This window comes from Sinocyclocheilus anshuiensis, unplaced genomic scaffold (genome assembly GCF_001515605.1).
Source record: "Sinocyclocheilus anshuiensis isolate Anshui unplaced genomic scaffold, SAMN03320099.WGS_v1.1 scaffold130, whole genome shotgun sequence".
NCBI lineage: Eukaryota > Metazoa > Chordata > Actinopteri > Cypriniformes > Cyprinidae > Sinocyclocheilus > Sinocyclocheilus anshuiensis.
The window spans coordinates 2,654,713-2,665,243 of NW_015544207.1; the positions used below are offsets into that span (position 1 = coordinate 2,654,713).

Genomic DNA, 10,531 nt, shown 5'->3' on the forward strand with positions numbered 1-10,531 from the left:
ACCTCCTCTCCTAGGTTCATGAAACGGTCGTCCATAAAATGCATTGCTGTTCTGTTGTAAGTAATCTTAAAGATTCCTAAATGCATCTACTTTCGGAAGGCCAAGTAAAGTGCTTTTGCTTTCGCCTAGAAACACACAGCGTCTCCCTGAGATGGCTGCTTCAACACTACTGAAACCACGCCTTCTTTCTTTGCCTGCACATTTGGGCGGCATTATGCAAATATTTCCACATAGTGAGGTAGACATGTGGGGGCGTGTTAGAATGAGCCGTTTTAAGGGGGCGTGGCAGAGTCTTAACTTTGATAAAGAATATCTCTTTGGTTTTGAGACTTTAGTCTTTGCAACTTCAGGGATCTTATCTATTCACGAACAGCTTGTAACACTCCAAAGAGAAAGGAAAACTTGAAATCGCATCATATGACCCCTTTAACAATTTGGACTGTTCTCAGACAAATATAATAGGCATGACTTCAGAAGATTTGGAATATAATGCGTAGTTTGTTTTTATTATGTTTTCATGGTGGATTTGCATGCAAGTTTTAATTTTATTTCATTCAATTATACTGGTATGAAACAAAACAAAACAAAAACAAGTATTTTGTGTTTATAAAGAGTTTATTTTTATGGTGAGCCTTGCTCTTAAATGAGGCAGCATTATTTCCATGCCCTTGTAGACCGAAGGAAAATGAGGGAGAGAAACCGATATGGAGATTGTTCGAAGGACACAGGCACTTTAAATAGAGTCCTCATGGAGAGCACTGGCGGAGGCTTAGGTGTCACACACATTGTCTCATTTCAGAGAGCCGCAATGTGGCAACAGCGCAACTGGCAAGCGGTTCAGACAGAGTCCAGAAGTTCTTTCTTACAAATTACAAATCAGTAAGAATCGCACATTAAATAGCAGATGAGATGCTTAAACTGTCATCTCAGATTCCAAAGACTTTGTTTTGTGGGTAAGATGATCTTTAAGAGTTCTTGAAAGAATCAGTGATGGAATTCTGTTATAATGCAGGTATTTTCATTAGATTTTGAGAACAATTGCAAACCTTTACTTTAACAACAATATTCAAATGCCTTTGCATTTACTAGCCTTCAACAGAGGTGGATAAAGTACACAAAACAAGTATCGCAGATGGCCTAATAAAATATTACTCTAGCAAAAGTACTCATTTTCAGTTTTACTTAAGTAAAAAACTACATGATTTTTACATACTTAAATATTTAAAAAATACTGATTAATGAACCATGTTTATTATTTATTCTATCCAGCACTAGTCAGACTCGTCATTAGTCAGATATTTAATATGTATTGATTGGCAAATAAGAAAACTTATTTTATTACCAAAGCTTATTTTACACCATTAAAACATTAAACTTAATTATCCTAAATCATCAATTTAAGTTACTGATAATTCAGGTATACAAACAAGTGAAATAACATACCATATAGCACATTAAAGATGAGAATAAAACTAAATGTGTGTAAATATACATTGACAAATATTTAGACATCACATGGGGCAAAACGCATTCATATTGACTGGATCATTGAATCAGTGAGTTGTTGACTCATGACAGCTGCAATTGGATCAGTCTGATTCACGACTGAATCATTCAGTGCGATTTATTAACTAATTCAACAGGTTCATTGAAAAGAACCAGCTTGTTCACGAATCGGACATCACTCTCCTTCAAAAATGAACTTAACTACAGTAAATTCTTTAATAAATAAACTGTTATAAAGAAACTGTAAAGTAGCTGTAAAGTTACTTTAAAACGTAAAGCATTGCAATATTGCCTTAGTCCATAAAAAAGTAACTAATTGCATTACTTAGTTACTTTTAAAGCAAAGTAATGCATTACATTACTTTTGTGTTACACCTTGTTGTCACCTGAGCTTGGCTTCCTTATTTGTTTTTAATAACAAAAAACTAGTACTGTCAAATGATTAATCACGATTAATCGCATCCAAAATAAAATTTTGTGTTTGCTTAATATTTATGTGTATGTACTGTTTATATTTATATGTATATATAAATACACATACATACATGTATATATATTTAACAAATATTTACATGTATGTAAACATAATATTTTATTTTGGTTTTACTAATCGCGATTAATCGATTTGACATGCATGTATATATTTAAGAAAAATATGTTATGTTTATATATTATACTGTATATATTTATATATAATAAAAATATATAAATATATAAATGTATATACATGTAAATATAAAAATATATATATATACAGTATGTGTGTGTATTTATATATACATAATAAATAAACACAGTACACATGCATACATCATGTAAACAAAAACTTGTATTTTGGATGCGATTAATCGCGATTAATCATTTGACAGCACTACAAAAAAACCCAAAAGTTATATTTTGACAACTGTAAAGGCCCTTGCACCAAAAGTGAAATGAATAAGCCTCAGGCTACAGGAAGTGCCTCTGCACCTCATAATTTCTCTCAACACGGGACAGAAGAGGTGTCAAGGAGTATACGAGTAAACAAAGTAACTTGCGATACTTTTTTTTTTGAAGAAGTAACAGATTTTTCTTGTAAATTTGAAAGTAATGCGTTACTTTACTAGTTACTTTAAAAAGTAATCTGATTACATAACTCACATTACTTGTATTGCGTTACCCTCAACACTGCTTGTAAAATAATAAAATGCAACAATACACATAATAGACTTGATAATGTAGTCCACTTGTGGCTGGATGCTTCAAACCAATGCTACAAAGCCACTGCCATGCATGTGGGTCAAAGGCTGCTAGTTATTGTATAGCGTGAACAGACATTTTGTGAAAGTTTCTGTCTCTACAGAGGAAGTAGGACTATCATTCCACTTCCTGTGAGTATTGTCCAATGGTGTGACCTTTGACTCATGCCTCTAGTCCAAACGACGTCATCTTTTGTCTATATGCAAAAAGATGCCGACGGAACAGAACAATGTCTGTTCTGCCTGTGTCCATGTGGGAGGTAGAGGGAATTCTGGGATATAGAGAGCCTTCTGTGTTAAAGCGCATGTTGTGTAGGCTTACCCTCTGATGCTGGTGTTTGTATCACATTTGAATTTCTCTGAATTCAGTTTGCTGTTGGTGCTTTATAAAAGCGCACAAAAACGTCCTCTCGGGGCCTAATTCTTTGAAAGCTCCGCAAAGCCAAGGCGGCTTTTCGCGAACTTATTGAGGAAATTCAACAAAGTGATGCCGAAACGACCGACAGTTATTCATCTCAGATGGACTTAAAAAGGATGGTGTCATAAAAAAAGAGTAAGGTCAATCTAGATCTCATAATAGGCGGCAAGGCTTCAATGAAGATTATGATGAACAGGAATTCTGAGCTCTATCAGTGTGTGTGTGTGTGTGTGTGTGTGTGTGTGTGTGTGTGTTAAATCAAATGACATCCTAGCAATGCCCCGAGGGTAAGAAAAGTATAAAGCACAGCTCCCATGACGCATCCACAGACTAAACATCCAATTTAGCCACCCAGACATCTGACTCTCTCTCTCTCAGTGTGTAAAAGAAAAACATGTCAACAGAAGGAGGGAAGTGAGTATTGTTTCCTCCTTCCTGTGTCATTGTGAATCTGTGTGAGGAGAATGCTAAGCCAGACGGCCTTTTCAAGACTTGAGGAAGGGAAAATATTGTTGTTCTTTTCTTTTCACCAAATTTCTCTCTCAGTTTTCCACAGTTTTCTGTCAGTTCAGGTCAGGGTATCGTATGCCTCTCATTGTCGAGTTCACCTCAGTCGATTACATAATTGACACACTCCAGTTTCAAGAGTTTTTCTTTTTGGATCACTCTGCAAACATTTCCTGTTCAAATCCATTCTGGCACCTGCTTCAAAATTCACCTTTTAAATTATCAAAGCCATTTAAGCAAGCGCTCAAAATCATTCTTGTTCTCACTAGCATTTTCCTGCATTTATTAGCTGATATTGATGGGAACACGTGTCAAGACTTGCCTGAGAACACAGTGACTTTTGAGATGAGGGATGTAAAAGATTTAAAGGCATAGTTCAGCCGAAAATGAAAATGATGTCAATGTTTACTAAACCTCATGTCAGTTCAAACCCATATGCTGTTATTTGTTAGAGTAAAAAGAAGGATTCTGAAGAATCTTCACGCATCTCTTTTAAATTGTTCACAGTTGCCACATCTGTTAAGTTATAAAATTGAAAAAAGCACCATAAAGGTAGTTCGCACAACTTGAGCGCCATATTCAAAGTCCCCCCGAAGCCAAACAACAGCTTTGTGTGATGCAGTGGGCTGTTAAAGGATTAGTTCACTTCCAGAATAAATATTTCCTGATAATTTACTCACCCCAATGTCATCCAAGATGTTCATGTTTTTCTTTCTTTCTTTAGTCGAAAAGATATTAAGGGTTTCGAGGGAAATATTCCAGGATTTTTCTCCATATAATAGACTTCAATGGGAGTTCAAAAGTCCAAATTTCAATGCAGGAATAAGGATCATATCTAGAGAAACGATCTGTCAATTCCTAAAAAAAAAAAAAAAAAAAAAATTTTTTCTTACTTTTTTAACCACAAATGCTCGTCTTGCACTAGTTCGACTTCACGCATTACATAATCACGCTGGAAAGGTCACGCTTGACGTAGATGGAAGTACCGACCCAGTGTTTACAAAGTGAACGTGCAAAGAAAGTCAAATGCCCTTTACAAAAAATGTTATAACAACGATGTCTGAGTTTTTGGGCCTACCCTATCTTTTTGAATTGAAGTACGCAGACAAGAACTAACCACGCATGACCTTTCCAACGTGATTACGTAACACATGGAGTCACGGATGCGCATCGCAGAGCTAGTGCAAGATGAGCATTTGTGCTGTATAAAAAAAGCTTACAAATGTTCATTTTCTTTAGAAAATGACCAATAGTTTCACTAGAGAACACTTATTCCTTGGCTGGGATTGTATAGAGCCCTTGGAAGCTGCACTGAAACTGCAGTTTGGACCTTCAATCCGTTGGTCCCCATTGAAGTCCACTAAATGGAGAAAAATCCTGGAATGTTTTCCTCAAAAAACTTAATTTCTTCTCGACTTAAAGGGAGGTGTCATAGGATGCCCATTTTCCACAAGTTGATATGATTCTTTAGGGTCTTAATGAAAAGTCTGTAACATAGTTTGGTTAAAATTTCTCAATGGTAGTGTAAAAAAACACCTTTTTTACCCTGTCAAAAATAGCTATTTTCAGATCAAGCCGGCTATGTTCATTATTACATCCAACAACAGAACACCTCAATCGCTTAGGAGTCATTCTCGTCTACATCTGCTCCGGCAGTGAAACAATGGAGGACTGATGACAGCTCACTCAGGGCGAGTGAGCTGTCATCAAGGTAAGACACCAGTGGGAAGGGCCTGTCTGTGTGACGTCACACAGACAGGCATCTGAGATCGGCTCGATTTGAGAAAGGGGAAAACATTTAACCAAATAAAAAAAAACCACTGGGTGGATTTTTATCATTATTGGGTGGTTGTGTACACACACTGCCAAAACACATTTCAGTTCAAACAACTTGTAAAAGTGCATGTAGCATCCTATGACCCCTTTAAGAAAGAAAGTCATGAACATCTTGGATGACATGGGGGTGAGTAAATTATCAGGAGATGGTTAATCTGGAAATGAACTAATCCTTTTACTCAAGAACCACTTGGACTGGATCACTGAGTCAGTGAACCCAAATTCGTTTTTACACTCTTAAAAATAAAGGTTATTTTAAGAACGGAACTGGTTCTTTTGGAATCAGAATGATTGTTCTATTGCATTGCTATGAAAACTCCTTTTTGGAACACTTCTTTTTTTAGTGTATGAACTGCTAATCCACAACCAGAATGAATTCATTTCCATGATTTATTAATTTGTGGGCACATATTATTCATTTGTTCCCACGTTTTAATTCAGTCATGGCCATGTTGTACGAATTCATTGTCATTTTAATTTATGTAATGCAGGGCTCTGTATAACTGTCAAGACGTTTATGGAAAATAGCTGCATGAAGATTCTTCAAAATACTTTTTGTTCAACATAGAGAGGAGAGAGTATCATACAAGTTTGGCCCGACATGGGGTGAGTAAATGATTTAAGAAGAGTTTGGCAAGAAGAAAAAAGTACAGGAGAAAATAAAGCCACAACCTGCATAAAGAGAAATGAAAGCGAGCGAGTGTGAGAGAGAGACGGATATGTCTGGAGGGGCCTACTTTTCTCTTTTGGGTTTAACCGAAGAACAGCGGGACTAGAGCAGCCGTGTTAATGACAGAGAGCTGTTGAATGGGATCCAGCGCTTTGAAGAGGACGGCAGCACCTGAGGACGGCCTGTTTGTCTTGTAGCTTTCCACCAATGGCTCAGGATTCACAGCACTGTGTAATGTTTACCCAAACATGTCAGCTTTTAAGGTCGGAGGGTGACGAAGGGGACGATTAGGTCTGCCAGCCCGGAGGAGGACGAGTGTATGAATGGAGCAGAAAATGTTGAACGACAGACAGAAAGAGAGATACTGGGGAGATGTAGTAGCTCGGTGGGTGGGACTGGATAGAAATAGTCAGGAAGAGAAAGAGGTCAAACAGTTTGGAGATGTCAGGGACCACCGGACAAACAACATTTACATCCTCTGTACATCCTTCAATGAAGCTGTTGAGTGAAGAGAGAGGAAATAAATAACATTTCTCACCAACAAATGCCTTCTCTCTTTTACAAATTATGTTATTGAAGGTGTGCATGTTTCTGCACCATTCTATGCCATTTTGTAGCATAACTAGTGTCTATTCATAAATGCGTGGATAGTGGCGCAAGTGCATAGTTTACATAATTTGGGCTCTGAACTCAAGTCTCCCTACACTCTCAAACTATATTGTTTGTATTGCAAAAATTTGAATACACTACAATATTATATTTCATATTCATAATCAGAGACTTCGAGTCAGTATTTATATATTATTCTGTTGTTAATGATTTGATCATGCAATTCACAATGTTTACAAATTGTGACTGAAAATGTGGGTGCTCACTGTTGCATTTGTGGAAACGCAAGTTTGTATCATGATTAAAATAAAATAAAATAAAATAAAATAAACATATCTTGGTCATTAGGGTTAAAGAAGTTATTAAATAAATACTTAAAACACACCTTGGTCATGAAGTGAGAGAATTAAAAAAAATAACATAAAAAAATAAATGTGATATACAGTAAGTGTAATAAAATAAAATAAAATAAACCTTGGTCATTAGGTTAAAGGTCATTAGGTTTTTAATACACCTTAAACATAGAGAGAACTTCAAAAAACATTAAAAAAAATAAAACAAATGTGATTAAAAAACAATAAATAAATAAAATGACCATTGGTCACGAAGTGATATTTTTAAGTTAAGTTAAAATTGAAAATGAAAATGAAATAAATACTTAAAATACACCTTGGTCATGAAGTATGAGAACCTTAAATAAAATATGTACAAATAAAATAAATGTGATATAAATGCAACAAAATAAAATAAAATATAAGCATTGCTCATTGAAAAGTTGAGAAAAGTATAAAAAAAATAAATACTTAAAATAGACCTTGGTCAAGAAGCTAAAAAACCAAATAAACATAAAATATGTGTGACATAAATGTGATAAAGTAATGTAATAAAACAAAACACAAATAAACACTTAAAATAACCGCTGGTCATAAAGTCAGAGAAGTTAAAAATAGAATAAGATGAGATAGAAATGTAACAAATTGTAATAAAATAATGCAATACAAATCTAATAGCAAAAAATCTTGGTCAGTAGGTGGTAAATAAATCCTTAAAATAACCACTGAAGTGTAGTGAATGAAGTAAGAGAAGCAAATGAAATAAAACATATTTACAAATGTACTAAAATAAGATGTAATAAAATTCAAATCTCTGGCCATGAAGCAGAAGCGATGTGCTGAAGAGAGAGGTGTGATTGTGCACTCAGGCATGGAGTATTATGGCCTGCTGCTCCATTGTACAAAGAGGAACCCCTATCCTCATTCTGTCTTTTAAAGGGCAACTATGATTTTTGCCTTATCGCACGTTATGTTGTGAAGCTTTAACTTCAATCACTCCTTCCTCTCCAGGGTGGTCTCGTCTGAAGCTGGTCTTTGAGAAGCTTTGGCCCCTGACCTATAGGAAAGTGTTTGCGAGTTAGTGAGCGTCCATGGAAGAGAGACAAAAAACAGGAAGCGTGCCAACAAAGCTCAGATTGTTCCAGTGGTGCTGATAAATGGCCGGCTGTCATCAAGAGGCTGAGAAAGACAGAGAATATCTCTAATGAACACTCGCACGGGCCTTATCATCAAACAAAGTGGCACAAACGTATCAGTCTGCTGTCCTTTGTGTGTGAATTGTTCGCAGGTTACAGGAAACAATTTCTGAGCAAAGTTTAAGACTGTTGTTTTGGGTCCCCGGGTCTGTCTGATATGCCTTTACGTTCACTTGGAGTGAATGATGAATTGAAGCATGGCTCCGACCTCCACACTTTGTTTCACCCGAAAAGGCCTTGAGGTTTCTCACCATGGAGACTGTATCAACTTCTCCCAAACAGCCTCCTAATCTATGCATCTGTCTCACCCACTTTTCCCCTTTCCTTTCTTCTTTAAAAATATTCTTATGCTCCTCGGCAGGAATTTTGCATTTGTCAAATAAAGTTCCCAGAAGTTTCCTTGCTCTTCGCAGTGGACTCGCCCCAAAGGTTTTTACTAATGTGGTAGATCTGACTCAGAGATTGAAGTCATCATCATCATCCAATTCATCATCATCTTTGTCAACTTCTGACACACCTTAATGTTTTTTGAAGCTGGAAAGTGCTGAGCGCTCTTGTGATTTTGAACTTTCCATTTTTACTTCGGCTTCAGCCGTGGAGAGGATATTTTCTCACACTGATTCTAGGCAAACTGTACGGTAAATGGCATTATTGTAAAGGGAACAGCGTGCCATGCTTTTGATGATGAGCTGGCGTGAGGCAGGTGAGATTAAAGCATACCTGTGCCAGGGTTTGGCGGAAGGAGCGAGCCCTCGAGAGCCACTTCAAACATGGCTATTACATAGTCTCCTTTCTGTTGCTGTGCCTCGACACGACCGGCAGAGCAGTCTAGTCATGTCCTCAGCACTGGATTCCTTCAACACCCTGCTTTTGTCCACGTCCTAGAACATATACTTTTATATATATACCATTTATATATAAACCATTTTTTCCTATTAAAACAATTTTTTTAAAATGCATTTTAAACATAGAATGCTTTGAATTAACTTATTATATATGACCCTGGACCACAAAACCAGTCATAAGTGTCAATTTTTCGAAATTGAGATTTATGCATCATCTCAAAGCTGAATAAATGAGCTTTCCATTGATGTATGGGTTGTTAGGATAGGACAATATTTGGCTGAGATACAACTATTTGAAAATCTGGAATCTGAGGGTGCAAAAAATCAAAATATTGAGAAAATCACCTTTAAATTTGTTCAAATTAAGTTCTTAGCAATGCATATTACTAATCAAAAATAAAGTTTTGATATATTTACGGTAGGAAATGTACAAACTATCTTCATGGAACATGATCTTTACTTAATATCCTAATGATTTTTGGCATAAAAAAAAAATCTATCATTTTGACCCATACAATGTATTTTTTTTTTGGCTATTGCTACAAATATACCCCAGTGACTTAAGACTGGTTTTGTGGTCCAGGGTCACATATATTGTTAAAAAAGAAAAAAAAAAAACATTAGGCATGAAGTAAAAATAAAATAAAATAAAATCCTGAAATATTTTATACTGAATAATATTAATTACTGAATAAATATTAATTATACTGAATAATACTGAATAATATTAATTACTGAATAAATATTAATTATACTGAACAATACTGAAATAATATTAATTATCAGCATGCACTTACTATAGGATTAGGGTTTGGTTTAGGGTTTGTTGCATGTAATTATGTGTCATCCTACAGTAAGTAGGTGTAACAAATAAGGGGTTACGACATAGTTTAGGGGACTTAAAAGTAAAAAAAAAAAAGTACAATATTTAATGTAAACTAAAAACAAACTAATTTATACTTAGTTCTGACTTTTATTCTTTAATATTAATTTATAAGTAGTCTTTTTTGTTGAAAAGTTACATTTCCAAAAACTAGGAACATTCAAGCAAATATGTAAAAAGTCTTTCTATAATTAATCTTTGATATGCTTATTTATCACTGCTGCAAATCCAAAATCACGAGTCTTCAGTATATATATATCAGAAAAACAAACATTATAAATGCATATTTTATTAAATTAATTATATCATATCATTATATTATATTTTATTAAAGGGGTCATATGATGCGATTTCAATTTTTCCTTTGTCTCTTCGCTCCAGGCCGGACACGGCATCACAGTATGGTAGGGGCGTAACAATTCCATCACACGCTTGAGGTATTCGGCCAATCGCAACGCACTGGATAGCTGGCCAATCAGAGCACACCTCGC

The 10,531-nt window shown here is 35.5% G+C and overlaps 1 protein-coding gene and 1 long non-coding RNA gene across 2 annotated transcripts in view; both read left to right on the forward strand.

Moving 5' to 3' along the window:
- lgr6 (leucine-rich repeat containing G protein-coupled receptor 6) overlaps window positions 1–10,531 on the forward strand; it is an 89,613-nt gene that overhangs the window by 23,361 nt on the left and 55,721 nt on the right. The window lies entirely within an intron of this gene.
- Window positions 2,262–10,531, forward strand: part of LOC107697028 (uncharacterized) — a 10,653-nt gene continuing 2,383 nt past the window's right edge. The window contains exons 1-2 of the long non-coding RNA XR_001635152.1: window positions 2,262–2,272; window positions 9,723–9,726. This is a non-coding gene — a long non-coding RNA (uncharacterized LOC107697028). The remainder of the gene's footprint in view (window positions 2,273–9,722; window positions 9,727–10,531) is intronic.